The 27708-nt window shown below is 45.9% G+C and overlaps 1 long non-coding RNA gene and 1 pseudogene across 1 annotated transcript; both read left to right on the top strand.

Annotated features, from left to right (window-relative positions):
* Positions 1–1304: 1304 nt before the first annotated feature.
* Positions 1305–26838, top strand: LOC126513816 (uncharacterized). The gene is made up of 4 exons (XR_007595441.1): positions 1305–1899; positions 13367–13639; positions 22686–22772; positions 23436–26838. It is a non-coding gene; the product is annotated as an uncharacterized lncRNA (long non-coding RNA).
* On the top strand, positions 7045–9078 carry LOC126513812 (heat shock cognate 71 kDa protein-like; annotated as a pseudogene).
* Positions 26839–27708: the final 870 nt, after the last annotated feature.

Below are 27708 nucleotides of genomic sequence, written 5' to 3'. Positions count from 1 at the left end.
TCTGTCTTCCCGCACTGCCATCTCACCCCTCCTCCTCAGCTCATCTGGACCTAGGATAGGCTGGCTTGACTGTGGGGAGTGTGGCCATAGCTGTGGAAGCTGTGCATAGTGAGAGTTCTCCACAGGGTCTCTGAGCGGGAATGCCACAGGAGCCGGCCGGCCGGGCAGCGTGAAGGGGGATGGGCAGAGGCCAGAAGGAGGAATGGATGGAGGCTGTGACTGAAGAGCATGCTTGACGAGCCAGGGCCGAGTATCAAGTTTTGGGAACATTGGGGACAGTGCTAGGGTTGCTTAGATTCTTTGTTTCCTGAAAAGCGAAGACTTTTATTTTAGCGTAAAATAATTTGATCTTTCTTGTAGCACAATCTATGTAGCAAAATTGGCCACTTTAACCATTTGTAGGTAGCCAGTTCCATGAGTGACGTCATCAAGCATACTCACATTGGCAGGGTGCAAATAGAAACTCCGCGCCCACTACTCACCAGCCCTCTGCTCTCTCTCCTCTCAGCTCCTGCCTGCCCCCATTCCATTCTCCATCTCTACGGATTTTATTCCACCTTGTGCTGTAGAATCTCAGCATCCATCTTTTGTGACTGGCTCACTTCATTCAGAATAATGTCCTTAAAGTTCTGTCCCATCTTATGCCTTGAGGTAGAATTTTCTTGCTGATATTTTTTTTTAAATTTTAATTTGATGTACTGATTTCTGTGACCCTGACCTGATGTTGCTCAGAGGGTATCTGTGCTTGCCACTGTGTCTGATGACCTGAGTTTGATCTCTAGGTCCCAGGTGTTGGAAGAGGAGAACCTGCTCCTTCTGGTTGTCCTCTAAACTCTACACAAGTGTCTCTCACACACACACACACAAAGACTCACATGCACATACACACAAAGACTCACATGCACACACACACACAGACTCACATGCATGCACATACACACATGCATACACACAGACTCACATGCACACACATGCATACACACAGACTCATGCACACACATGCATGCACACAGACTCATGCACACACACGCATACACACACAGACTCACATGCATGCACACACACATGCACACACACACAGTCTCACATGCACACACATACACCTATACCTGTTTAATCTGTGGTAAGAAGTTAACTGAACGGAAGCAAACCCATGATTTTAATTCAGCTTTTAACTGATGGCGAAAGTGTGAAAGTGGGTCACCTCTGGCTTCAGTCAGCACAGTGCTGTAGATTGGATAGAGATTTTATTTACTTATGTATTAGTTTTAATTTTTTATAAACAAAGACCTAGAGTGCTGGCATCTAGAGCCATTGTCTGTCCTCTCCCAGGAGAGTCCTTGACTTTGGCTTGGCCTCCTCGCCCAGAGGTGAAACCGCTTTTTAAAACATCGCCATTGCCTCGCACAATGTTTTCGAGTCCACGCGCATACCGAGCTGGAAGCCAGTACACACAGGAACAGAGCCTTCTGTGGGGCTCAACACCTGGCAGTCCTCATGTCCCGCTCCAAGTCCATTGGGCAAGTTTTGTTTGGATCTCACGGACAATTTCCTTTTCAGGGCCCAACAATGGCTGGCCTTGCTGTGGCTTAAAGGTGAGTCTCACTTTTCTTCTCAGCATCTGACCCGTGCCAGACCAGGATAGCTTCTGCGGGCTCTTGGAGAAACCTGGAGCAAGCTTCATTTCCCAAACTGTCTTGTGTTGCTTCAGCCTGCCTGCAGGGGTCGCCTTGGTCCTCCTGCCTTCGCCTGCAGCAAGGCCGCATTTTAGGTGTGTTTGTTGCTGATACACATTTATAGTGAAGACCTCCGTGGTCCTGACTCAAGAGCTCACTTTTATTTCTCTCAGTTTCATATCTTCCAGGATGGATCCCTTATTCATGGCCTTCTGCCTGGCAGGTAAGAAGATTTGGGATCAAGTGAATCTTCTGCTGTAGTTTGGAACCTGGCTGTCCAGAGGGACCTTCCCAACATATCGAGCCTTGATCTCCATGCTCTTGGGACCCACTAGCTGCCTGGCAGGACGCCTGTGAGTGTCCTGATCACTGATCAGAGAGTTCCCAGAGGGCTGGACCAGGGTGGACTGCACAGCAGGAATCTTTGGTCTTCTGCTTCCATGCGGTGGAGGGGCCATGGAGATGCACCAGACTCCACGGGCTCAGCTTTTGTGTCCCTGCCGGGTTTCTCTGTACCATCTGGGGCTTCAACTGTGTTGAGATGATTATGTATAACAAGCTCCCCCAGCCTGAGTAGCATCCACATTTGGTTCATTCACCCACCGGTTGGGTTGTCTCCACCTTTCGGATACTGGAAACGGTGCGGTTATAACCCCACATGCTGGCCAGCTGAAGTGCCTTCAGGCCAGATTGAGAGTTTAGGCTGCCAGTTTGGACTTAGGTTTTAGAACAGGTGGGTGGCAGTCAAGTAAAGCGTCAAGGGGAAAGTATACAAATATCCCCTGTACTTAAGAGTATTGAAAATAGGAATTTAGTGGGGATCTCTGGTAGTCTCAAAAGGTTAAGCCAGATTGGAATTCTTTTGGTGGGTTCAACTTTCCCCCAGGGAGAGCTTGGCTCACTATGATCACACTACTGTGTCCAGGGTACTCAGGTGCTACTGGCAGTCATGGTCTCTCCGACAGTTAGGACATCCCTGTCCCAGCCAGTGGCCAACCGGTGGAAAGACCCTTCAATCACCAACAAAACTCTTCATATTTTTTTCTCCAGAACTGATGCTTTTTTCAAAATATGATATTTCCTTTTTTTTTTTTTTTTTTTACTTCATGACAGGAAAGCTCGACTTGTGTAATAAGAAAAATGAGCCCTTGGGGGCCTGCCCACACAGCTCGACCTTGGCAGGGGAGTAGCTGCAAGCAGTTTCAATAGGGATTACAACTCAGGATTTACCTTTTAAAATAATTAACCTTCTGAACACCAGAGACAGTGCAAGGACACTTTAATGAGCGTTGCTGCTTCAGCCGCAGTGACAGCCAGAGAGCGCAGACCGCTCTCCCTCCACGGCAAAGTGCTCTGGTTTCCTCATTCTGAAGAAAGAACTCACTGCAGCTTTTCCCATTTCCGGGTTACCTACAACGAAAGGTACATTTTTGCTCAGTGTCACACCCCCAGGGCTGGCACGAGGCCTTTCTTGCTGTGGGTGTGTGGTAGACATTCGCGCAATCCGAATTTAGCAGCTGCCTGCGATCTCTGTAAGAGACCCTGACCCAGAGTTGCCAAAGTGCTGAAAACAAAGTTGGGGAAGAAAAGCTGGGTCCGTTTATGTGTTTTAAATATTCTTGTCTGAAGTTCATATTTCCTCTAAAACAAAGACTTCCCAACAATCCACCCTGACGTTAAGAGACCCGCTGGTAGTTGCAGCGGGCCACGCAGGCTAATGCGGAGAGCGTTATTAGTAATGACCGAGACCTTTAGCCTCCTGTCCAGAGTTCTGTTTTACTGTAGAGCGCTCCAATGTAAACTCGATCAGGTTGGGCTATTTAGTAACTTATTAGTGCATTCATCTTTTCATCATTTGACAGGTGGAAGTAGTAGTTCGGTTTTTAGTTTTAATTATAAGGGATTCCAGATGTAGAACGTTGCACAAATTAGAACCAGAGCGCCTCGTAGGCCTTTTCAAAGCAGGCTGATTTCAAGGTATCTGCTTTTCATTTCAAAACGTTATTAAAGCTATTACTAAGAAATTCATAGTCTTAGCCTGTTCCAATAATTGACACCTTTAAACTGACTAAACAGATTTAGAGTGTGCAGAAAAGTGAATTTGTCTTAGAGAATGACCCTAATCATCTATTTCCATATAATGGACAAATGGGTGTCCGTGGAATTAGCTCGAGAGGTGATGAATGAAGCTGAGGGCTCCCATTTTATAACTCTGGCTCGGCCTCACCTTCGTCCTCCTAATTAGATTTTACGTACGGATACTTGCCGTTTGGGCGGACTTAATGATCTGTGCTTACCTGCTGTGGTCCCTCCATTTTGAAATGTTGCCCGTCTGAGGCAGAAGCGGTTTATTTATTTATTTACTTTGTTTACTTTTTTTTTCTTACGGAGAAGTCCCAGTTCTCAAAGCTCTCCACGACCCGTTTCCTGACTGGTTGGTCATGGTGCCCCTTCTGAAGGGGGCTTCATAAACAGCAGAGATTTCCCATAATCAGAAGGCTGGCTAACTGGGTTGATAAATTAGAGAAAGAACGTGTTTGGTGTAAGTCGAGCCCGTTTCTGAGGCAGACGTGTTCTGCTTTATCCTCTGGAGTGTGTTTGAAAGGGTGAGAAGTTAATTTGGCAGCCTCATGGTTTCAGAATGCCTCTCTCCACCCCAGCCCCCCCCCCCCCCCCCCCCCCCCCCCCCCCCCCCCCCCCCCCCCCCCCCCCCCCCCCCCCCGCACCCCCACCCAAGCCCGGGATTGCGCCTGCCCTCATACAAGGCAGGACCGTGACCCAAAACGGAACCCGTCTCCCCAGGGCACGCTCCGAGCAGCAACAGCTTGGCTCAAGTGTTTCTTATGAACAGCCGTCCTGAGTACTTGATCTAAATCATGCCATTTCCTTCACAGCAAGGCACAGTTAACAAGTCAGTGCACCAACACAATCTACAGATGGTAGTTCAAAAGGTGCGGGTCCCCCCAGCAAGATAAAGGGCAGGCAGTTCCAGGGGGGGATGCTCATTACGGGGAATGGGGGGGGGGGTTCGGAGGGGTGTGAGTTGGGCTGCGGGCCCTAGTGGGCCCCGCAAGGGGGTGCCTAGCCCGACTCTGAAAAGGCATGCGTGAGGCTAGGAGAGAGAAGTTACTCAAGTGCAAACAGCTTGCAGAGGGAGGCTGCCTTCAGCTTGCACAGCCCTTTGCAGAGCCCGGACAAGGACCCTGGGAAAAGGGTACCGTACCCAGTTGCTTCTTCTCCCATCATCCCCGCAAGTGTAGGTCAATTTTTAGAGTGAACCCCCAGACATCTAAGGCTGTTGGGGGAACTTCTGGCAAGCTCAGGCATCCCCTGGCCCTGGAAAAGAGCCCGATCCCATCCACAGAGGGCCAGGACCGCCCTTCTCCACCGGCCTGCTCTCCTCCGCAAATTACATTAACGCTAATGTCCAGCGAAGAATCTACGAGACATATTGGGCCTTTAGACTTCAAAACAAGCCTAAATTGGAACCACATTGAGGGAATGCTTCTTAGCTAACATTTATATTACTTTAGTTACCAAATCCAGACTAAGTCCCCGGGCTCGGCAGGGGAGGACATAATATATTAGGAACTAAGAGGAGCGTGTTCTCTTCTGGCCTTCTTTTTATAACTGTACAAAACCTTCCCTTGCACTAGCGAGGAAATGACTACAAGGCTCTAAAAAGAGGGCAGATAGCTGCCCCAAACCCCCAGGTCGGGCCCCCATCTCTGAGCTGCCCTGGAGGTTTGGATGGAACACTAGGCTTGGTATCAGACAGGTAAATTACAGACCTTCAGATAGACCCTCGTCCCTCTGCAAACATCAGGTCCCAGCTGTATCTCGGGAGACTGGATCAGCCTCCAATACCTTTGTAAGCAAATCTCTTTGGGTGTCGGCAAGATGATGCCTGCCAAGACCGTCAGCGCTCCGTAGAAAAGGATCTGGTGAAGATATTTCCTTCCTGTGCTTCTTTCAACCAGAACATATCATTTCGAAGAACATTCCAGCAGCTCAGAAATTTCACCGGGGCTACTGTTTAAGAGTGAGTCGATGGAGTGACAGACAATGATGAAGGACCGCCTAAGAATTCACGTCCCTGAGAATGACTTTGAGAGGATTCTGCAGCCTGACCTCTGAGGTCGAGACTGGATTGTGTGCTCCTGCCAAACGGGTCCCACCCTGAACTTTTCTCATTTTCTCCAGTCTATCACAGGACCCCAGCTTCCATTAAAAGAGAAAGGTTGCTGGGGTGGGAGGGGAAAAGCTGAAGTGACTGATCAGCCGGGCAGCTTAGAGGTCAGGCTGTGCCCGGTCTCAGCTGGGTGAGCATTCTGTGCTGGGTTCATCCCACTTATCTGGGGACTGACCTGCTGTCCGGATCAGGTTCCTAGCCATCCTCTTCACACAAAGGGGTCATGGGGAAAAAGCGTTTGTATAAACTTTAGGAATTCTCCCCTTGATGATTATTCCCACTTGGTATTCCTAAGACTTGGGCATGAATGGAGGAAATGGTCATTTATGCCCATCACTGAAAAATAGTTAATGAGAGTCTCAAATTACTCTGAGTTCCGCACATTTGCCATGAGGGAAATCCATCAAAGTTTGCCACCTCCCGTCCTAATTCCATCTGGGACTTCTACTGGGATGTCTAGAGATTATTAAGTGGCCATCACTTGATGCTGCGGGGAAGGGGGGGGGAGGAGCTTGGCTTGAAGTACTACAGTGCAGTCAGGGAGGAAGGCCATCATGCCAGTTTATGGAAATTCCTCAAGAACCAGTCCTGACTTTGTGTCTCCGTAGAAACACAATGCCATGACCGATGCAGGCTGGCAGAGTCCTTGTCAGTTGGAGCAGCCCGTGTTGGTTTGCTGTGGAATGCAGAAACCAGAGCTAGATATGCTTACTATAAACCAGAGCTGTGAAGACCAGGGCAAAGGAAAAGAAGATACAAAAAAAAAAAAAAAATATGGCAAAGGGCGGAGCTTAAAACCTGATGTGCTGGTGCACAGATTTAAAACCAGCACTCAGGAAGTTGGTCTGATCTTTATGAGTTCAGGGCTAGCCTGAACTACATAGTGATACTCTGTCAAAAACAAAACCAAACCGAGCCAGAACTGATGTTGAATTGTATTTGTTTCTGTTTTACAAAGTATCAGCCTTGGTCTGGGGATGTAGCTCAGTTGGTGTTTGAATAGCAGGCATGCCTGAGACCAGGTTCATCCCCAGCACCATATAAACCAAACTTGCAATGGCACCATTGCTGGGGTGGAGGCAGGAGGATAAGAATTTTAAGATTCTCGGGTCTCATTGAACGCGGCGCCAGCTTTGGGGGAAATCGGTGCCATGTCCTCGCCAGCACAGCTGGGCCTACGCGTGAGCAACCATGTCTAAGGGACCTGCAGTCGGTATTGATCTTGGCACCACCTACTCATGTGTGGGCGTCTTCCAGCACGGGAAGGTGGAGATTATTGCCAATGACCAGGGTAACCAAACCACACCAAGCTATGCGGCTTTTACTGACACGGAACGATTGATTGGGGATGATGTGAAGAATCAGGTTGCGATGAACCCCACCAACACAGTTTTTGATGCCAAACGTCTGATCGGACGTAGGTTTGTTGATGCCGTTGTATAGTCTGACATGAAGCACTGGCCCTTCATGGTGGTGAACGATGCAGGCAGGCCCAAGGTCCAAGTAGAGTACAAAGGAGAGACAAGAAGCTTCTACCCAGAGGAGGTGTCCTCGATGGTTCTGACTAAGATGAAGGAGATTGCAGAAGCTTATCTGGGGAAGACGGTTACCAATGCTGTGGTCACAGTGCCAGCCTACTTCAATGATTCTCAGCGGCAGGCAACAAAAGATGCTGGAACTATTGCTGGCCTCAATGTCCTTCGAATTATCAACGAGCCGACTGCTGCTGCTATTGCCTATGGGCTAGATAAGAAGGTTGGAGCTGAAAGGAATGTGCTGATCTTTGACTTGGGAGGTGGTACTTTTGATGTGTCCATCCTCACAATTGAGGATGGAATTTTTGAAGTCAAATCAACAGCTGGAGACACCCACTTGGGTGGAGAAGACTTTGACAACAGGATGGTCAACCATTTCATTGCTGAGTTTAAACGAAAGCATAAGAAGGACATCAGTGAGAACAAGAGAGCTGTCAGGCGTCTGCGTACTGCCTGTGAACGGGCGAAGCGCACCCTCTCCTCCAGCACCCAGGCCAGTATTGAGATTGATTCTCTCTATGAGGGAATCGACTTCTATACCTCCATTACCCGTGCTCGATTTGAAGAATTAAATGCTGACCTGTTCCGGGGCACTCTGGACCCTGTAGAAAAGGCTCTTCGAGATGCCAAACTAGACAAGTCTCAGATCCATGATATTGTCCTGGTGGGTGGTTCTACCAGAATCCCCAAGATTCAGAAGCTTCTGCAGGACTTCTTCAATGGAAAAGAGCTGAACAAGAGCATCAACCCTGACGAAGCTGTTGCTTATGGTGCAGCTGTCCAGGCAGCCATTCTATCTGGAGACAAGTCTGAGAATGTTCAGGATTTGCTGCTCTTGGATGTCACTCCTCTTTCCCTTGGTATTGAAACTGCTGGTGGAGTCTTGACTGTCCTCATCAAGCACAATACCACCATCCCTACCAAGCAGACTCAGACTTTCACCACCTACTCTGATAACTAGCCGGGTGTGCTCATTCAGGTGTATGAAGGTGAACGAGCCATGACCAAGGATAACAACCTGCTTGGAAAGTTTGAACTTACAGGCATCCCTCCAGCACCCCGTGGTGTTCCCCATATTGAAGTCACTTTTGACATCGATGCCAATGGCATCCTCAATGTTTCTGCTGTAGATAAGAGCACAGGCAAGGAGAACAAGATCACCATCACCAATGACAAGGGCCGCTTGAGCAAGGAGGATATTGAGCGCATGGTCCAGGAAGCTGAGAAATACAAAGCTGAAGATGAAAAGCAGAGAGATAAGGTTTCCTCCAAGAATTCCCTGGAGTCTTACGCTTTCAACATGGAAGCAACAGTTGACGATGAGAAACTTCAAGGAAAGATCAACGATGAGGACAAACAGAGGATCCTAGACAAGTGCAGCGAGCTCATCAGTTGGCTGGATAAGAACCAGACTGCAGAGAAGGAAGAATCTGAACACCAGCAGAAGGAACTGGAGAAAGTCTGCAACCCTGTCATTACCAAGCTGTACCAGACTGCAGGTGGGATGCCTGGAGGAATGCCTGGCGGCTTCCCTGGTGGAGGAGCTCCTCCATCTGGTGGTGCTTCTTCAGGGCCCACCATTGAAGAGGTGGATTAAGTCAATCCAAGTAGAGGTGTAGCATTGTTCCACAGGGAAACATTTGAAGGACCCAAATCTATCAAGTTACACGGCAGTTTCAAATTCAAACTGCTACAATAAATTTACTGGGCATTCTCAATTCTTGAACATGGAACATGTGTACAGAGAGTGAAGTATTGCACTTTATAAGCACTGCATCCTAAGTGGAAAATGCAATGTCTAATAAAAATATTTAAATTGGCAAAAAAAAAAAAAGAATTTAAGATTCTCCTGTGCTACAGAGTGAGTGGAAGGCCAGTCCAAGCAATGTGACACTGCCTCAAAAAACAAAGCAAAACAAAATTAAAAATACCATCGATGCTTTAACTTTTTCTGTAATCCTTCTTGGAAATATTTATTGGAAATTACCTTCTTCTATAGTTTGGGTAAATTTTACCCAAGAACTCACCCGGGTTTGGTCCCCAAGTGATGGTGTTTTGGGGTGGTGGTGGTGGTAGATATTTTAAAGTGTAGAGCCTAGTGGGAGGTTCTAGGTCACAGGGAGACAAATCATGGAAGAGGTGGCTTCCTCTCTTTTCGTACCTGGCCATGAGTTAAGTGAGTTTTCCTCCATCATGACAGATTGTCTTGTCACAGGACTGAACCGATGGAAATGTGGGACAAGAGCTAAAACTTAAAACTCCAGGGCTAAGTCTTTCATCCTTAAAGTGTTTTATTTCGGCTATTTTGTGACAGTAATGGAAAGGTGACCAAGGAGCCATCAGATCCAGCTTGCAAGCTACACAGAAACCAGCCGGCTTGTTTATGTTGTCAGCGCTTTGACCCACTTCTGACTCCGTTACTCACATCAGCCACGCAGTCACCTTTTTTTCAAAGCTTGGTCCCAAACAAGCTCTTCAGGTACCCAAAGAGATTCTTTAAGAATGAGCATTTCACTTTTCACTGAGACCGTTCACGAGAACGAGACCTCACCTTGTGGGCACGTCAAGATGACGACGGGTGCGAATGGCCCTGAACCAGAAAAACACCGTGCATTTTGTGCTGTGCAAAGGGAAGTTATCTTTGGAGCATGATTTTTAATTAATGGAAAAGCAAAGAGGTAACCAAGTGGGAGGATGTAAATGAAAAGCCTTCAGTAAACTTCAGCTTCCCTCCGAGAGTCTTGTGGTATCTGCTGCATGGAATATGTTACATTCCCATGACACGTGACTTCAAAGTACAAACGCTTTGTTAATGATGAACACCATTTTACATTGTATTTTTCTCTATCATTAGCACAGCAATCCCCCAAACCCACCAGCCAAACCAACAACCCAAACAGCAATGAGTCCTTGAGCGACTTCGTCACATCCCTGACCACACTCGCAGCCGGGGTTCTTCTGCCAGTGGTCTGCCGCATATCCCTGCCTCCAGTAGATGCCCTCATACATTTCTGATTTATGAACTTTAGGTTTGACCTTGCTTATGTACTCTGAGATGGAGTCTTTGTGGAACACAGGGAAGACAAATGTAGTCATGCACTCTAAAATATTTCAGCTAACAACAGACCACTTTCATAATGATGGGCCTAGGAGGTTAATTTGCCTAGAGTTGTCATAGTAATTTTAATGTATTTAAGTATACTCTATGATGTTCACCCAATGAGGACCAATGCAATTCATAAACTGTATCCTTGTTAAAGAAAACAAGGAGATCTATTTCTAAGTCATAGATATAATTGAGGCCCATTGTTTCTATGGCAAAATACAAAAATAGGCATTGTTTCACAATAGAGCTATTTAAGGCAAACTTAAGTTTTAAAAGTCTGCAGAGAATTCCTAAGTGCCAGTCATCCAGAAAAAGAATATTCAAAGAATTATATCTAGACTCTAGAACCAAGAAAACGTGTTTGAAGAATTTCACAAACATCAACTTTGTGCGTTAGGTTCACTAGGGATTGTATTTGTGATGGATGCTGACTGGAGCCTTCCTAGTCATTAAAGAACGACCTTTAGGTATCCAGACCCATCTCCCCCTCGGTGAAGACAGAGCTCCTCCTCCTTGGCTTCAGAGACAGAATCATTACAGGAAAGGCTACGCATTTCTTTTGACTCCCTCCACTCCCACTATCTTTTCTGGCTCACTGAGGAGAAGATGGGTGTGGACTAGAACTGCTTCTGTCTAAACTTTGAGCCATTTGTAGGTCCAAATGTTCCCATGAGCCACTGCTATCAACAAAGCTCGCACTGCACTGACCTTACCTTCTAGATTACAATCAAATATCTCCCAGTCAGCTATGATGTCATAGCTTTGGGCAACAAGTGAAACTTGGGACTTTAAAATATTCAAGTTCTGTAGGTGACACTGAGACATGGGACCTGCTAGGGTTTTTCTTGACGCTGTATTTCCTTTCATAGCTGAGCTGTATATCTCCGTCCTCTATAGAACTGGGTCATTCCATATTGTCAATCAAGTAATGACGACTTGGCTGTTGGCATACTGAAGGATTTAGAAAGAGCTTCTCCAATGTTTTTCTGTAGAAATTTATACCCTAAGGCCCAATATCTTATTCTTGATGTATGTGACAGTTCTGTAGGTTGATTGAGGTTGAACATTGATAATTCCCATATAGTTTTCCTAAATGTCAAAAAACAATTCTCACATGTGCTTAACGAAGAAAAACACTTATTTCAGCATTGGCTGAATATAACTGAATATAATACTCCAACTCTCCATTCTAAGATAATGAATGCATTGTTCCACCATGTTTAACATGTAATGGTGAGGATAAAAATAATCAGGGTAAGGATTATTTATTAGAGTAGGCAAAATATAATTGAAGAGGTAGTTACTGTGTTGCTTCACAAAGATCCATGGCAGCTGGAGAGATGGGTCAGTGGTTCAGAGTACTTGCTGTTTTACAAAGGGCACTGGTTTCAGTCCCAACAACCACATCAGTTCAGGCAGCTCAGAACCACCTGTGATTCCAGTTGCAGAGGACTTAGCTAACATCTCCTAGTCTCCATAGGAACCTCACATGGTAAACACACCCACACGCACGCACACCCACATGCACATACATGCACATAGACACATGCATATAAATACAAATAACCGAACAAATCTTTACTGCAAAAATGAATGAATGAATGAATGAATGAATGAATGAATAAAAAGGTCCAGAGACTGGAGAAACGGCTCTTTGATTAAGAGGATGCACTGCTCGTGCAGAGGACTGGAGTTCAATTCCCTCTGCCTATTAAGATGGCTCACAATTGTCAAGAATTTCAGTTCCAGGGGCTCCATCAGCTCCGATCTCTTCAGACGCCTGCACTCACCTGCACATACCCACACATAGGCACGTACAGAGATACACACAATTAAAGGTAAAAATAAATTTAAAGCTACTAGGGATATAATGCAGTTCGGGGATCCAGCACTGGTTCACACTGCAGCTCAGGGGTCAGGCACTGGCTCACACTACAGCTCAGGGGTCGAACACTGGTTGACATTGCAGCTCAGGGGTCGAGCACTGGCTTAAATTGCAGCTCAGGGGTAGAGCACTGGTTCATATTGCAGCTTAGGGGTCAAGCACTGGTTTATATTGTGGTATGGGGGTAGAACGCTGGTTTATATTTACACAGCCCCTGTTTATATTTATACAAACTCATTCTATAGTGCCAAAAAAATTCAAAGAAAATGTAAAGAATTTTTAAATTTGCTACCATAGATATGAAAGGATATACTGTCTTAGTTGGTATTCTACTGCTGTCATAACCATGGCAACACACATACAGAAAGCCTTTAACTAGGGCTGGCTTAGAGTTTCATAGACTTAGTCTTTTTAGTCTATTACCATCATGGCAGAAGCATGAGAGCAGGCAAACAGATCTGGTTCTGCAGGGAGAGAGAGAGAGAGAGAGAGAGAGAGAGAGAGAGAGAGAGAGAGAGAGCTAGTAGGCCTGTCTGGGGCTTTTGAAACCCTAAAGCCTGCCCTGCAGTGACACACTTCCTCCAACAAGGCCACACCTCCTTATGCCTCCAAAGCTGTGCCACTCCCTGGTGATTAAGCATTCAAACCTATGAGCCTATGGGGACCATTCCTATTTAAGTCACCACAAATACTATTATTTATCTTATGTGTATTTAAATTTAATAAAACATTAATTAGAAATCTTCTTTTGTGAAACATGGTGTTTTATTTCAGAATGCTACTCTGAAAGTTAACAGTGTGTGGCTCTTTACTTTCTCTTGCAAACAATCTACTTCCTGTGGAAGCAGGTGGACCCCTGGGGCTGACTAAGAAGAGGCCACAAATGTAGAGATGCAGAATTAACAAGGAATTCGGTACTTTTAAAAAACATTTCGAGTCTCCATTTTGCATTTCCATTTTCATTTCATGCAGGAAACAAATGCTTTCACGGATGCTGGATTGCAGGCCAGCATCCTCTGGACCCATCGTCGGAGGCTCTTGAGACCCATGAAGAATGAACATCTCAGAGCGACGAGGACACAGCCGAGCTTGGATCTGCTGGAGAAAGTCGACCTTTAAGGCTATGTATTTTCCTCTTGACATTTAATTTTATGCCAACAAGGGAAACTCTCTGGCAAATTTAACCCAAATGGGGATTTCGTGTAAATGCTGCATGACATCACTAAGTCTTAGGCCTCATAGAAGGTAAGGTGTATGACTGCTATCTCTCAGTTTGGGGTGGACTTCTTGAAGCTCCTTTAGCCTGTAGGCCAGTGGCTATGTCAAATGGGGCTCCTCAGTATATCTGCTAGGTGTTTAGGGCAATGGACATCTGAAAGCCCAAGGCAACTGGCATGAATCCGACGGGGACTTATTGCTTTATATTATCGGTAAGTCCAGATGTGTGGTGGTGGCCTCTTCAGTGAGCTGTTTCAGAAGCTTTCAGGAATTAGGAATCCCAGTTCTCATCACAGGGTTTGGGCTGCAGAACTTGACGTGGTTGTCTACCCAGGCAAGCACTCACGGTCAGAAACTGTCTTTCTCAACACAGGAGATGGTGTCTACTAGGCTCTTCCTTGCTTTTTCTCAGTTCTAGTTTGATAAAATGGCCACAGGGTTATTTTACACCAGCTGGGCTTAGTCTTAGATGTTGGTCTCATAGAGAATAGGGCTGGTGTAGGAGGCCCTTCTGCATTTGTGTTGATTTCATTGGTTGAATAAAGAAGCTGCCTTGGGCCTTTTGATAGGGCCCTCCTTAGGTGGGTGGAATACACAGAACAGAATTCTGGGAGGAAGAAGGCAGACAGAGAGCTGCCCACCATGAAGCTGTCAGGTCAGACATGCTGAATCTTTCCCGGTAAGCCACAGCCTCTTGGTGACATACAGATTATTAGAAATGGATTGAATCAAGATGTGAACGTTAGCCAATAAGAGGCTAGAGCTAATGGGCAAGGCAGTATTTCAATGAATACAGTTTCTGTGCAGTCATAGCCGGGTGGGACGCAGCCCACTGCTCCTCCTGACTACATAGGGCTATGTGGAGAATTAGCAGCAACTGCTCAACAGAAGAAAGGAAAGAGCGGTGGATGCTGGGTAGACAACAACAGTGCTCACTATTGTGGCTGGGGGCGGAGCATGTTCTACGGGTTATTGGTTTCATCATAACCTTACCACTTCCACGTGCTTCTTGCCAATAGCTATACTACCTAAAATCTGGGGGCTGCTAGGTACTTTATGTGATGGCTAATTTCTGTGTCACCTCGGCTAGTTATGGACATCTAAACATTATTCTGCTTGTCTTTCTGAGGTGGTTTTGGGATGAGGTTAGCCTTTAGATGGCTAGACTATGTAACCCAGATTGCTCTGGTTAATGTTGTTGGCCTTATTCAATAAGTCGAAAGCCTGAACAGACCAAAACAGTAATGTCCCTTATGCAAGAGGATATCCTCTCTGCCTGATGGCTTTTGAATTAGAATATTATCACTGCAGAGTTTGGACTTGCTAGCCTCCATATTTGTGCAATCTATCTGTGTATCTATGTACCATCTTTCTATCTACCCTTCCTTCCTCTTTGCTCTCAGTGTCTAGAGAACCTTCACTGATACAGTGCTCATGCCTTCCATTGCCCCCAATACCCAGAAAGAAAATCTGGGACCATCACTACCTCCTGTCTGCAGTGACTTCTTAAGGTCCTAGTTCAAGGGTAAAATCAAACACCGATAGGAGAGGGGGAAATCCTCTTACAAAAGGTCTTAGTGCATCCATCTACTTCCATCATCCTAATGCTTCAAAAATATTTCACATCGTGTCTATTTTTAGAGATTCCTTTTCCCTCTCGGGGTCCATTCACTTATTAATTTGAGATTTTAGGAATATTTTCAAATTTTTCCAGAGAATATTTTCATTTTGGCAAAATCTGTGTTCTCTTTTTTTCTTATTGTGGGTCAGATGAAAGACTTGTCACACTCTTAACTATTCACTTGCTTTGGGAATGTGCTTGTGGGGTGGGGAAGGTAGGCATTTCTATGGGGGTGCTTAGATAAGGGGAGCAGTGGCTTAGGGAAAAGGAGTGGTAACCCACTGCCCGTTTTGAGAATTCGGAAGCAATGGGTCAATGGGTGGGAGGAGAACTTAATTTTGGCTCCTGCTGGGCGTGCATCCCACAAAAACCCAGCATCTGATGGCCTTTTTGTCGGCAGGGGTGAATCTCTGTCATTGTAGTTTCCCCCAGAAGAAGAGTTAGTGTTCTCCACATGAAATTTGTTCTTTAACAAAATAAGCCCCTCCAATAGCAATTACACAAGCCATCTCCCCAAGTCAGCAGCTAGGAAAGATGTTTTCTGAACTGACTTTTAAATGAGACAGGATAAGTGATATTATTTCCTAAGGTTTCATCAAGGATTCTTATAAGATCTAATTTAACTGAAAAAAGACAACCAAGTTTGATGCAACCCTCCCCCTGCACCCAAAGTATCATTTCTTTCCCTCCATTACTGAATTAAGGCTAAGAAAACAAAACTCTAGTGAAATGTTCTTTTGTAGTTTTTTTGAAACATGGTTTCTCTGTGTAATATCCCTGGCTGTCCTGGAACTTGCTCTGTAGACCAGGTTGGACTCGAACTTGCAGAGATCCACCTGCCTCTGCCTCCTGAGAGCTGAGACTAAAGGTATGTGCCACCACTGCCTAGTGAAGTGTTCTTACAGCAAAAGAACTCTTATGTCCCACTTTTGTCCAGCTGGGTCCAGTGGGAGATGCTGGTCAAGACGGACCAGACTTGGGCTCTCAACGGCTCTTTCAGATTATGCCCCTGCTGCTTCCTACTATGGCAAGCTTGTCAGAGAAATGATTTCTTTGGAAGCCAGGCCTCTGATTAGATAAAACAGGGGCAGTAGTAATATCACTCTTATTGGGTTCCTACGAAACAGGGCACATAATGTCTATGGCATCAAATGTGTTCCACCGAAGTTAGGTGAAAATGGGCCACACCTCTGTTATGACTGCAACATCAGTTTTATTGAAGGAGCCCATCATTAAATAACCAATCATTGCTGTTTGCATGCTCTGTCTCAAGGAAGCAGAACTAGGAGTGTAACACTGAACTCAAGTTCAGGTTCAAGAAGTCACGTTTACAGGTGGTTGCCTGGAAGACACGGAAAATCTGCTTTTGTTAGTGATAAAATAATAATAATAATAATAATAATAATAATAATAATAGCCTCTATTTGAAACATAACTCAGACCAGACAACCTGCAAGTGCCAAGCAAGTGGAGTTAGATGCTGTCTTGAGTATTCACAAAGAAGGCAGGAGGTTAGCCTGACTCAGCCTAGGCAGAGCAGTCTGCTCACAAAAGTAAGTAAAGGAGTTCATGCTATTCTAACTTCTCAACGGGCAAGCACACCTGAGGAAGAACAGATGTATACCTAAGAAGCTAGTCTGAAAGGAGGGTGTTTGAAAGTCAGGTAAGGAGGATCCGGGGTGTAACTCGGTTGGTAGAGTGTTTGCCTAGTCCTGGCACCATGTAGACTGGGTGAGTGGCACAGGCCTACAACCTCAGCGTTGAGAAGACAGAGACAGGAGGATCATTCTCTACTACAGGGTGAATTTGAGGCCAGCCTTGGCTTTATGAAATAAATGGAAGACACCAAGAAGATGACTAAAGGCATAGACTTAAAGAGGGAAGGTACCCCCTCCAGTGGGACAAGGAAGAGGGCAGAACAGGACCTTAGTGGCATAAAGTAGCATCGGCAAATAGCTTTGGTCTAGTCCGGAGCAGTGGATAAACTAATAAAGAAACAGGTAATTCCCTCCCCAGTAGGAAGTGTGCCCTAGATCATATGCCATCACTCCCCAGGACAGACACTCACCCCAGCTGGAGACCTGAGAACTTTGAAATGCCAAGTTTTCTAAAGGGGTTGCTTTATTTTCTCCTAGAAGAGATGGTTTCTTTTTTTTTTTTTTTCTCTCTCTCAGTGAAACAGAACTCATTTCAAAGTGATGGTCTTTTGTTTCTCTCTCTTAGGGAGTTCTCTCTCCCTTCATCTCGATGAAGTACAGAATTTTGGGATCCACAATTTGTTCTACAGGCTGTCACTGTCACGATATTGGCCCCAGCTACCTTTGATCACATTGGATCAAGGAGCTACTCTTCCAACCCAAAGCAATTGCCTCCCTCAGGGAAAGCAGGTCCTGACCGACAGCTGTGGATTTGCCACCAGGCTGAATGCCAGACTTGGGAGAAAGAACGTAGCTGAGTTTTGTTAATTGAATGATTTCAAACTCATTAGAAATGTTTTGGGTTCTACAAAAGCCAAATATGTTTGGCCTCAAGTGCTTTTTCTCCTTGGCCTTTAAACTCTGGTGCAGTTCAGGGGAAATTTAATCTGCATGTTTGGGATTCATTTACACTTAACTCACCCTTGTGTGGTTTCTCGGAGAGCTACAAATCTTTGGGGCCTATTTTTTCTTCAGTACTGAGAAGGTGAATTGTGCCCAGAGTAAATGAACTCAAATCCCTAGAGATCCGGGGTCAGCGAAAAGCTCAGAAGCTACCAAGTTAAGGTTGGTTCCTCACTAACCAGGAATGTGTCTTCCTGCTATTCCCGCGGGTCTCATGCAAGCCTCCTCCTAGCATGCTGGACGTCTTGGGATGATGTTGGCTTTGCACCCTTGCGTATCTCCCTCTCACAGCTGTTCGAGCCCCTCCAGAAATAAGAGACCCTTTCTCTCAAAACACAGACCTCGCTGCTCTTTTCAGTCCAGAGAGAAAATTCTTTTTTTTCTTGTCTTCTCTGCCAAAGGCAGAGATCCTTGATCCCAAACTCAACTTTTTCCTCATCTTGAAATGTTTAGTTTTACTCTAGAAGACAGCCAAAAATCCAGCTTCCTGCCTCCCTAGCCCTTCCTAATGCACTTCAAACATAGAGTTTACACCCCGAACTTAGAATTTTGTCAGCATTCTTGCGGTTGTCTTCGGAAACTTGTCCCTCGGAACTGTGGTTGTGTACTGGATGCCGCCCAACCCTCCCACTGTCTTGACCAAAGGCCGTGTGGCCCTGCTTTGCCGCAGATGGAGAAGGCTGATCTCTCAGTTACCCTCTGTGTGACTGGATTTGGGATCTCTTAGGAGACACACCTCTGGGCGCGTGTGTTGCTGAGGGCGCTTGCAGGGAGGACTGTCATCAAGTGCCATGCCACGGGCCTGACAAATGAATGGATGGACACCGTGTGCTAGCTGGCTGCCTCATGCCTCAGCGACCACAGCTAGAGCCACTGCGGCTGCTATACCTTCAGTGCCATGATGTACCCTCAGGCTTGAGCGTCAATAAAGCTCTGCCTGCTTGAGGTGCTTCCGTCAGGCCGTTTGTCCTAGCATAGTGGCATGTCCGTAACACACCATTGTTCTTCATTGCGGGTAAAAGCCAGACCTCAGAGGCTGCCGGCTATGCCATTCAGAAGTTAATTTTGATTGGACAGCACCAATCATGACAATCTTGTCCTTCATACAGGTGTTTGGTTTAGAAAGAGAGTCAGTTCCAATGATGCTGAGAGCGAGCATTGGGAAGAGTTCTTCATTCTCCAAGGGATCAGTTGGAGAAATGGCTCTACTTCCTACTGCTGATCCCTGTCGTGTCTCCATGTTTTTGTATATAGGTGTGATGCCTGGCACTGGGCCAGCCATCCTGAGACACTCAGGGAAGCAAGCATGAGAGGAAGTCGTGCACACCGAGGGCCACTGAATTAACCGGGACATCTCTCTCGGTGCTCAGTAGGCAGGATGATAGGTTTATCTCGCTGTTCAGAGGGCTGGGTTTTCCTGAGTCTCAGATCTGATTCACAAGCTTTCCTGGGTTGCCCTTGCTTGTGAGTGATCTGTAGTGTTGGTGCACTAGCTGTTTCTCTTCCCTTTTATCCTCTACGAGACAGGCTGGCCTCTTTCCATCCGGGGCTTACCACAGTGGGGGTTGTTTCTGTTCTAACCTATCTATCTGACATTTCTGCGCTGTCCCCCAAGCCCGGCCTCTAAATCAGTTTCTCCCTTTAAATCTTAACATGCAGCAGGCCTTTTCTCTTCAGCGTTTGATTAGCTCCCTGTGATAGCTCACATGAGGGTTGCTCTATAAAAGTGAATTATGCTGTTCTATGTTATACTGCTCTGCCCAGGGGCCCAGTAGGAATCATGGGAACCAGATGAGCACAGGGGTCAGAGGCACTGACTGCAGAGGAAGCCTGTGGAGGGACAGCAACACTGTGACCCTGGCAGGGACACATGGAAAAACTCCAGTAGTCTCCAGACTCTCGAAGGTAGAAGCCAGAAGTAAAACTCTAGTTTATGTGACAGCCTGGCAGCCCCACGGAGGGACCTAGGAGCTTCATCACTACAGATCACAGAATTTTAAATAAGTGTGATGGACCGGAAGCTGAAAACCTTGTCTTGAAAACAAAACATGTCATGGGATGTTTGCCAGCCCAGCCTTTGTGTCCAGTTTCCCTGACTCTAAAGGAGTCCCTCTATGTGATTGGAGCCAAGTTAAGAAGTTGCGGTTCTTGTCCTGAAACTAAGTCTATCGAAGCTTTAACTTACCCAACAATCAGCTTGGTGAGTACTCTATTGTAGTTGTAGAACACAGAGTTTACTCAAAGACAGCACAAGGAAGACTTCTCATCTTCCTACGGCACGTCTGCTGGACCACCTGTTCCTTTCCAGCTTGCTTGGTGCTCAGCACGTCGCAACAATACACAGCCCCCATTTCTTCCCTGTGCACCTTGTTCTCTTCTGGGATGTTCAGATATAGAAACTCCCATGTAGCTTCTCCCAGGAAGCTTTGGAGCACATGCTACGTCCCCCTTGTAACATCCCTGAATCGTCCAAGAGAGAAGTTTGGGATCCTATCCAGACTTGCACCCATCGCAACTATTCCCCTAAGTACCTGTGAGAGGACCTGGAAAGTCTTACAGTGCTCATAACTGGGCCCTAGCCACCCTGGCAGGCAGCGCTCTGTACCACTAGGTGATGCTTCAGCCCAGCCAGGCACTGTACCAACAGGGGCTAGAATCTGGAGTCTGCTCCCACCCCACCAAGCAATGGAGGCTGCCCAGACTCCACTGCTGCTCTTCTTCCACTCTGCATCATGCCCGTCTCAGGGGTATCTGCTGAACAGATGTTGCCATCGCTGCGGGAAGCCCGGAAGCCAAAACCTACAGCCGACCAGGCAGGGAGACAGACGCCAGACGCCGATTTTAAAGCAGGGGGGAAGCCCCCTCTGCCCTTTTCTGTTTCAGGAAGATTCCTGAGGTGTGGCATGCTACTTAGGACAGTTAAAGAAGTTAATAGTTGGGTGCACAGACCAAGGTTTTTCCAACTGTTTTCTTCTACTTCCTTCAACACGTCACCTCTACCTTTAGACCAGTGGTTCTCAACATTCCTAACACTGTGACCCTTTATGACAGTTCCTCATGTTGTGGTGGTCCCCAACCGTAAAACTATTTCATTGCTGCTTCATAACATATGAATCGTAATATAAATATCTGATATACAGGATACCTGTTATGTGACACCCATAGGGGTCATGGCCCACTGGTTGAGAACCACTCCTTTGGGCTAATCCCCTTCACAGCAGTGAGAGTGTAGGGGTGCTTGCAGGGTCAGAAGCAGAGGAGGAAGAGGTTGTGCCAGTCAGGTGCGCTGTTATGATCCAGGAGACCCTTCTCCCCTTCACCGTCAGAGTTTTCTTCTCTCCTTAGAACTGCATCAGGCATTCTTTGCCTTCCAGATGCTAGCAAGAGGAATGGGAGGGCTGTGGAGATCGCTTTGTTGGCAAAGTGCCTGCCTTGCAAGCAGGAGGACCTGAGCTCAGATCCCCAGTATCCAAGTCAAGAGTCTGGCACGGTGGTGTGTGTGTGTACATGGCTGCAGGGGCAAAGGTGGGCGAATCTGCTCTAGCCAGTTGGGGAGCTCTGGGTTTAGTGATCACACAAAATAAAGGGGACAGAGAAAAGGGGCTTGCACATGTGCATACTCTCACATTGCATGCATGTACATATGCACAAACCTACTATAAAGCATGAGCACACACACAGGCATGTGCAGTACACACACGTGTACACACACACGTGTACACACACACGTGTACACACACACACACACGCAGCTCTGTATTCCCATCTAGTAGTGAAGTGGCCATTCAGCAGCTTCCAGTAAGGCCTAGAGTTTAAGATTAATGTAAAAAAAACCTTGTCAACTGTGTTTAGATTAATGATGGAGTCTGATAAGAGAAAATAAATTTAATTCTGAATATAGTTATGATTACAAGCTGCTCAAACTTTGTGTTTCTCAAGACAGGGCTTGTCTGTGTAGCCCTGGCTATAGTAGAACTCCTTCTGTAGACCTGGCTGGCCTCAAATTCACAGAGACGCATCTGCTTCTGCCTCCTGAGTCTGGGATCACATGTAACTGAGGTAACTGCGCAGCCTACAGAAATGCTCTGAAGCCTGAGGGTGAATTTTGTTACTTCTTTTGTTTCATTTTAAGAAAAATCATAGAATTTCTTTGGCTTGAAAATAACGTTTTTCTCCAACTGGAAAATAACTCTTTAGGAACAAGTGTGTTTCAAGTTTTGTGTGTAATTCTACTGCAAGAGAAATGCGTCACTCTTTTTAAGATGGACGGTTATGTGTGTGAGAGAGGAGTGACACCTGTGAAGAGAAAGGGCAACTGTGTGTCATCTCTTCTCTCTTTACCTTCCTGTGCCTTCTGGGAACTGAGTTCAGGCATGCAGGAGTATCGACAGCTGCCTTTAGCCCATCTCGTTGGTCCACGGCCTTCTTTTCTGATGCTCCTGCTCTGCAAACTTTCCAGGCTGTGTGTGGGTCTTATGTTTTGTGCTCACAGAAGAATTTTGAGATTCACATAATTTCCAAACATCAACAGATCTGAGATTTATTGAATCCTGGGCAAGTTTATCTGAGGAATAACTACAGTGAGCCAGTCAGTGGGCATGTACTAACATTTAACACACTTGATTGTAAGCCTCTGCTTGGGCTGTTTATCTTCTGGTCTCCTGGGAATTAAGGGAGGATGGTGACTATGCTATAATTAGTTTTGTGACATAAAACAATACGGATTTTTGATGTATGCTATAGTTTGGTTTTCTGTGGCTGTGATAAAATATGGACCCAAAGCATCTTGGGGAAGGAAAGAGTGTATTTCATCTTATGCTTCTAGACAGTTTTTTCCTTTTCCTTTTTATAGCACTGCATACACCGTTACTTCAGACAGTCCTCATTGATCCTGCGCCATTGCCTCGGACAGTTCCTGGTCTTTCTCCTTCATAAGACTGTAAGCACACTAAGGGCTGTGTGCTGAAACCTGACAAGGAAGTATTTTACTTATGTTTTAGCTTGAATTTGTAGTGTTCCCACGGGCTCAGGCTTTTAACTTCACCTTGTGGTGCACTTCTGAAGGTTACTGGGTCTGGTGTAGGTGGGGGCCTGGAAGAGATGGGGGGTTGGGGTGGGAAGCAGCAATAGTTTACTGGGGATGGGCCTTAAAGATAATACTCACTTCTGGGGGAAATAGTTCCCTGGGGGGGGGGGTAGGCCTTAAAGGTAACACTCACTTCCTGTGGAAGTAGTTCACTGGAGGGTGGGCCTTAAAGGTAACACTCACTTCCGGGGGAAGTAGGTCACTGGAGGGCGGGCCTTAAAGGTAACACTCACTTCCGGGGGAAGTAGGTCACTGGAGGGCGGGCCTTAAAGGTAATTCTTACTTCTGGTTCTAGCTCGTGGTCTTCACCATCTAGAAAGGAGAGCAGGAAAAGCTTCAACTGCACGCTGCTCGCACTGCTACCGCATGAACTCTACCCTCCTTCTCTTCTGATGGCCTGAAGCTGCCCTGACACCATGATCACAATAAATCTCTTCTCCCTCAAGAAAAAAGCAACCACTACACAGAGGAAATAAATAAGACCAATTGTCTAATCCTTTATTTGCTTTCTTTCAGATACTGGGGACCAGTATGACAGAGAGCTAACCAGAGCCACTAGCTCTTGGCCATTATGGAAGTCATGTCTTCAGTTAAGTTTTTTGGATGTCAACGTTTTCTTGGCCATTTCACTCTAATATTCAGCTAACCTTGTTCCAGAAACTACAAAATAATCGTGACCCAACATTTGAAGCCAGTGGTTTTCAAGCAACCATAATTAGTTCAAAAGACAAGTATAAAGAATTTCAAAAAGCACACCTATGATTTCAAATTACCTGTGTTGTTCTGCTGTAATATCCCAAAGCTGTTAAGAGTGTTGGAGGTCTGGGCACAAGGGTGGGAAGTCACGCCCTGCCGGAGAGGCTACTTCCTCCGGTCAGATCAGGTGTTATCAATGTTATTGCTTGAGCAGCGCCAGCTAGCAGTGCACACAATTAAAGCAGGAACTAATAAAATGTGGGGCAGAGAAAGAACAGAGGTGCTGAACCCCTGAAGGCCTGGCTGGAATCTGAGTGTACCACGTTGAATGCCAAGGAGCGCCATGTCTGTCTGTAAAACAGGTTGACCCGTGCAGTATCCAGCCAGCGCCTGGCTACAGGAGGGGGCTGAAGGAGCAGAAGGTGCTCCCACAGCAGTAGGGCTCTAGTGACTTGTAGACTGCTGTTCCGTTCCTGTACATCATCTGCTGTAGTCCCTTTCCAAACCGGGTTCTTCTGCAGAGGGAAGGTCAGCATAGGCTCGGAAGGAAAGCCCCATCAGTGCAGAGTAAATCCTTAAGGATTGAAAAGGAGGCTGTTATTGCTGGATGGTCAGATCTTGGTTGTACTGGGACAGTCTGGGGGTGCTTACTCATGCCATGTGGGTACCCCTAAACACATCCACATGGTGGAAAGCACTGCAGTTGGCTTTTGTTCCCATCATGGGGAAGGCAAATTATTATAAAAAGGGTCAAAGAACTTTTCTCAGTGGACTATAGGGTTAGTCATCTGTCTTTAGGCAGACCATGAATTGGTTTTTTTTTTTATCATTTAAAACTTTTAAAATATTGTATTTTATTGTGTATGGGTGTGTTTTGCCTGCAAGTTTATCTGTACATTACATGTGTGCCTGGTGCCCAAGGAGACCAAAAGAGGGCATTGGGTTCCCTGGAACTGGAGTTACAGACAGTTGTGAGCTGCCATATTAGGGCTGGGAAATGAATCTGGGTCCTCTGGAAAAAAAGCCAGTACTCTTATCTACTGAGCGTCTCTCCAGCCCTTAGTACAGTAGTCAGCTGTTGGGTTGTGACTGTCACAGGGGTCACATATCATGTATTTGCATTATAATTTGTAACAGTAGCAAAATTATAGTTATGAAGTAGTAATGAAATATCTTTTTATGGTTAGGGGTTACCACAAAATGAAGAATTATATTAAGGGGTCCCAGCATTAGGAAGGTTGAGAACCATGGCCTTGGTGGATTGATTTGAAGAAGAATGGATTCTTTCATGAAATGCCTATTGGAGTCATGTGGGGCCTACATCTGAAAACAGAGTTTTCTCCAGCTGAACACCAAACACGAATCAGTCAAGACTTTAGAAAAGTGAAGATAAAGCCCTCAAACCATTTTCTTGAGGCGTGTACAGTTTTTCCTGGGAAAAGATATTAACACTTGCTTGCCGAATGCTTCAACCCCACTGCTGTCTCCTCCTGCCAATACATACGGCATCTGAATGCCTCTTTTGCATTTACACACTGTCTCTGCTCTATAGTAGCTAGTCTGGCTGTTTCCTATGAACAAGGGAGAGCCTTTATGTTGAGGACTGGAAATGCAGTTGTGTAGTTTAGAACGCTTTGGTTTTCAGCAGCTGAAAAGTGCACATCCTCCCAGTATTTCAGATGAGGTACCAGTGTTTGCACATGCTCAAGCAACCTGAGTTGGAATTACCATGAAAAACTTGCCTCTAACCACTTGGCAAAGCGCTGGCTCCTAGGCCGCTGCTTTGGCAAGTTTCCTTTGGGAAATGTTGGCGGTGTCCTAGCTTCAAGCCGAACAACGTGAATTGCAATTTGTCTCTTCTTGTTTTTAAAGACGAATGTGGAAAGGAACACTTCTGATAAGCAATAAGACAAAGATAACCTATCAGATGAAGGGGGTGAAGTGCAGAAAACCCACAATCATGTAACAAATGGACTGAAGCTAGCCAGTGTTCCATCACATCTTAAAACCCGAGCCCAGCAGCAGCACAAAGGGGTGTGTGTCTTCCTGCACCCCCAGTGAAGGCCATTTAACACTAGGAATGCTCCCAGCAGTGCGTTTCAATAAAAGTAGCCTTTCTTATGGCATTTGGGGCCTGGCTCTTTGAAAATTATACTGTTCAGTGTCTACTGAAATTGTTTGTTGTCTATAGGATGTGTATAGGATGGGCATATACATTATCCTCTGCCCTGGACTCGCTTTGAAGTGAAAGGGAGAACCATCAAGAGCTACACCAGGATCATAGGCATAAAGCCGGAGAAAGTGACCATTGTGGGAATGTGGATTCATGGAGTATGGCCATAGGGTTCTTTATTTTATATGCCACCGTGTATTATTTATGTATCTTTAACAGATGGGTAACTATGCTCTTTCATTCACTGTTGTGGTGGAACTGAGTGGAATCATGTCTATATTCCTGGAGCTAAGACCTTGCTTGGCTTCGCAGGTCTTCGGCATACACTAGCACGCACCACTACACAGACTATTGTAGGGCCCACCCAAAAATCAAAACCACCATCTGGCTCTCATCGGTTTAGTTTGTTACCAGTTTATATCCTTCAGGGCTCCATCAGTGGCGTATATGCTAGACTGCAAGATCAAAGTGAACCGGCAGAGGATTCTGGACTTTTCCATAAGGTCCCGGATTCTAGTCCTATCCTTATCAGAAGCTAACTGTGATTTTTGGCAAGCCATGTAACCTCTCTGTGTTTCCCAGGGCTTATCTCGAAGGCTGTGGGTAAGGACTATCTGATGCTCAGACCTCCAAGCTTTGTTGGGCAGATGCAGTTGGGTGATGGACAGGGAAGCCTCCTGGAAAGGACCATACACACGTGGAGCCTTATTGTTACAGGAGAGCAGAGGAGCCGTGTGACGGAGTGACAGGGCTTTCAACTCTGGCTGGCCTTGGAGAGTAGGCTTGTGCAAACAAGTGATGGAAATGAGGCCAGGAGCAGGCCTGAGTAGGATTGGGGGGCTGAGGAGAGGGGGCAGGGCTGTGGCCAGCAAGGACAGGGCAGTTGGTGGGGTTTGCCTTGTAGCTTGGCTGCCCCTGCCGTGTGCATCAGAGCAGTTCACTTGCTGCACCCTCAGTTCTAGGCTGTGCGCGTACTCACTTCTCATTAGCACGGGTATTGCTTTATTTCGCAATCCAGTAGAAATCGGAAAAACCAAACTCTCCGGACCTGGTGACATTGTATTAGGAGTAAATGAAATCGTTTATGTCCAAGTGCTCATGCTGAACTCTGAATTATAATATAAACGATGACATGAAGGCGTGAGGCTTTTAATACTGGTTATTCTAATAAAACTCGTGTTCTTCTTTCTCTGAAAAACTATTAGAACTCAGAAAATTTAATTAGAACTTTGAAAATTTGCAGAAGTAGTATTTGCTTATACAAGTTCAGATATGTCAGAAGGTTTATGGAGGGAGAAATCAACCACAATCCTGCCACCAAGAAATACCCATTAACAGCACTCTGTGTTGGAGAATGATTGTCCAGACTTTTCTGACGCTTGTATGTGGTTTTTATTTTATTTATTATTGTGTGCATATGATGTGTGTGTGTGTGAGAGAGAGAGAGAGAAACAGAGAGAGAGAGAGAGAGAGAGAGAGAGAGAGAGAGAGAGAGAGAGAGAACATACTATGGTCTATGATGCATGGGTAGGACCAGAGGGCAGCTTTTGGGAACTGGTTCCACTGTGAATTCTGCAGATCAAACTCAGGTCATCAGGCTTGTCTGGGAAGTGCTTTTACTGGCCGAACTTCTTGCTGGCCCTATAGGTTTTTAAAAGTAAAACAATTTCTCTCATTCTTTTTGAGTATGGTAATTTACATGCTGCTTAATAGAATGCTAAGCTATTTTTCTGTAGTTTATATTGTTATGGGAGGATTCAAACAACTAAGAGATTTTATAATATGAAGTGAAGATAGCAGGATGAGGTGATAAAGGACTTGGAACACAAAGGAGGAGCATCAGTAGGCCTGGTAGTCAAGGAAATTTCCCTAGAGGAAGGGCAGTCAAGACAAGACCAAAAGATGACTAGAGTTGATGCT

The sequence above is a fragment of the Alexandromys fortis genome, unplaced genomic scaffold, assembly GCF_014885135.2.
Source record: "Alexandromys fortis isolate MF-2015 unplaced genomic scaffold, M_Fortis_MF-2015_v1.1 scaffold_130, whole genome shotgun sequence".
In the NCBI taxonomy this organism is placed as follows: Eukaryota; Metazoa; Chordata; class Mammalia; order Rodentia; family Cricetidae; genus Alexandromys; species Alexandromys fortis.
This window is presented reverse-complemented; position numbering and strand designations above follow the sequence as displayed.